General features: G+C 41.0%; 1 non-coding gene across 1 annotated transcript; it reads right to left on the bottom strand.

The window, feature by feature from the left end:
• Positions 1 to 1,218: 1,218 nt before the first annotated feature.
• Positions 1,219 to 1,325, bottom strand: LOC114111156 (U6 spliceosomal RNA). The gene has a single exon (XR_003587258.1). It is a non-coding gene; the product is annotated as a U6 spliceosomal RNA (small nuclear RNA).
• Between the last annotated feature and the right edge of the window lie 1,588 nt (positions 1,326 to 2,913).

Here is a 2,913-nt window from a genome sequence, read left to right as displayed (position 1 = left end):
AACCCTTCAAGTGATTGTGAAATGAGCTTTACTACGTTCCGTGAATCAACCATCCCTCTGACCTCCTGTTGTACTGTTCTCTGCCTCACTGGCTTTGCTTCAGTCCCATGGCCTTTACTGCTGCTCTTCAAACACATCAAGCACACTGCCACCCTTCTATCACTTCTCTGCTCAAATGTCATATTATAACCTCTCATCACACAGACTCACACACCCCTCAGCACTTCCTGGTGGCTTAGATGGTAAAGAATCCCCCTGCAATGCCGGAAACCCGAGTTTGGTCCCTGGGTTGGGAAGATCCCTGGAGAAGGGACTGGCTACCCACTCCAGTATTCTTGCCTGGAGAATTCCATGGACAGAGGAGCCTGATGGGCTGCACTCCATGGGGTCACAAAGAGTCAGACATGACTGAAAGACTAACACTTCTTTTTCTTCTCTATAGCACTTGTCTTCTGCTAAACTATACAGTTCTTTTTTTTTTATTAAAAATAGGGAAAATATTCTCAGTCATAAAACTGAAATACAGACAGGTACATTTGAATACATAGAACCTAAAATACTAGTCTAAAATAATAAACACAATAAAAGGACAAAATCAAACTTGTAAAGTTTTGCTTCAAATATAACAACAGAGGGTTGATATTTTAAAAAATATTTGCCAATAGTTAAATAGTAATAATCTTATTTAAAATTGGAAATAAAATATGAATAAATAATTTTGAAGCATTTCTTTTATTTTAAAATTTTATTGGAGTATAATTGATTTACATTGTGTTAGCAAAGTGAATCAGTTATACATATATCCAGTCTTTTTTCCATTCTTTTCTATGGATCATTACAGTATCAGGTAGAGTTCCCTCTGCTGTACAGTAGGTCCTTATTAGTTATTGATTTTATTTGTAGGAGTGTTCATATGTCAGTCCCAATCTCCCAGTTTAGCCCTCTCACCCTCTTACCCCCTAGTAACCATGTTTGTTTACTATGTCTGTAACTCTATTTTTATTTTATAGACAAATTCATTTGTACCCTTTTTAAGATTCCACATATAAGTGATATCATATGATATTTGCCTTTCTGTGCCTGAATTACTTCACTCGGTATGACAGTCTCTAGATCCATCCATATTGCTGCAAGTAATATTCCACTGTATGTGTATGTATAGATATATATACACACACACCCCCCATATCTTCTTTATCCATTCCTCTGTTGATGGACAAAAATATGGACCACTTCATGGATTTGTGTGTCATCCTTGTGCAGGAACCATGCTGATCTTCTCTATAATCATTCCAATTTTAGTATGTGAGGCTGAAGTGAGCATTACGTTTCTGTTTTATTTATTATTTGTCTTCTCTACCGGACTGTAAAATCCCTAAGAACTGGACATCTGCTTTGTTCTCTGCTGTATTCCTGCTACCTCAAATCATTCTTGGCACGTAGAGAGAACCCCCAAATATTAATAGTTGAGTGGATGAGTCAGTGAAGGAAAGAATGAGAAGGCTTCTAGTCACAGATGGGTGGGCATGAAAACGTTTAAGATGCTCCTCTAATCAGCTGTGAGTGGGGAACCAGGCAGGGAATTCGGAGCTGTTCCTGCTTGTCTCCAGGTTTACTCCATTCTGTTTTGTTATTGAAGCCCTTCAAATGCTGCAGGGTTGCGATACGCTCTGTGGAGAAGCCCGTACATATCTCAAGAAACCATCCATGACAGCTACGAGGAGCTGAATCCCACTGACCGCCCCGTGAGTGAGGGAGGAAGCGAATCCTTCCTTGTTGGGCCTAGAGAGACCCAGGGTTAGGAACCAGCTAAGCCGTGCTTGGACTCTGACCCCCAGGAACTGTGAGAAAATAAATGTTGTAAGCCCTTTTGTGGTAATTTGCTACGCAGCAAATTAGTTAACTAAGAACTTGGTTTAGTGACTGGACCAGAAATTCCTTGAAAGCAGTGACTATTCAGCGCTTGTCAGATGAGTATTTTTTTTTTTTAATCCCTGGATGACTTAGAGTTTTAATCTTTTTCTGTGTCTGCATGTATTTTGGGGGCAGGGAAAGCTCCCTCCAGCGGTTGCTAACCAGGTGCTACCTTAAATGTAATGTCTGTATCTCAGCCTTGCTCTCAGTCCTCATACCGCCACCTCATTTATGTGAATCTCCCTGTGGTTGTGATGACACGGACAAGAGTGAAGTTTCCTGAGCAAGCGATCACTTTCTACCCTGTCTAGGATGCATGGTTCAAGGAGAGGGATAAGCAGAGAGAGGATGAACTATTATCAGTAACTGTGGCCCCTTGATTAGAAATTGGAATGCTGCTCCTCTTAAAGCATTAACCTGTAGTTAACAATCACAAGTTATTGTTACAGATTAAGCTGCTTGACTGTTTCCCTCTTGATTTTAAGATGCACTTCCCTAGAGGTGCAGTCAGCAGGAAACAGTCTTCCCAGTCTAAATGAAGCATCGTAGAGGGGACTTTTCTAGAGCCACTAAATAATGCCAGCTCCCAGGTTGCCAGCATTTAATCCCTCACTGTGAATCTCAGCCAGAGAATGTGATAAATACAAGGGATTCAACACATCAACTATTGGGTGCAAGCACTTGATTTTTCCATGTGCACATTTTGATACAGGCAATGCTTATACTGAGACATAGAGAATCCTTTTCATCAGAGAGCTGACTGAGCCTCAAAGTTAAAATTCCTTATTGTACCAGTCAGAGACTCAGGGAGAGCTGTTTGGCTCTGCCAAGTCATGTGGTCAGCGGCCAAGCTGACGAGGAAACTAAAAAGCAGTCGATGTGAACACTTCCCTATATACCAGCTTCTTCTAGGGGAAAGATGTGAGAGCCCAGGAGAAAGGTGGTTAGGTCAGAATCTTTTCTTTCAACCCCACATTCCATATTCCAAGAAAGGATTTC

The sequence above is a fragment of the Ovis aries genome, chromosome 1, assembly GCF_016772045.2.
Source record: "Ovis aries strain OAR_USU_Benz2616 breed Rambouillet chromosome 1, ARS-UI_Ramb_v3.0, whole genome shotgun sequence".
In the NCBI taxonomy this organism is placed as follows: domain Eukaryota; kingdom Metazoa; phylum Chordata; class Mammalia; order Artiodactyla; family Bovidae; genus Ovis; species Ovis aries.
The sequence above is the reverse complement of the archived record's forward strand: the minus strand, read 5'-3'. Positions and strand labels throughout refer to the sequence as shown.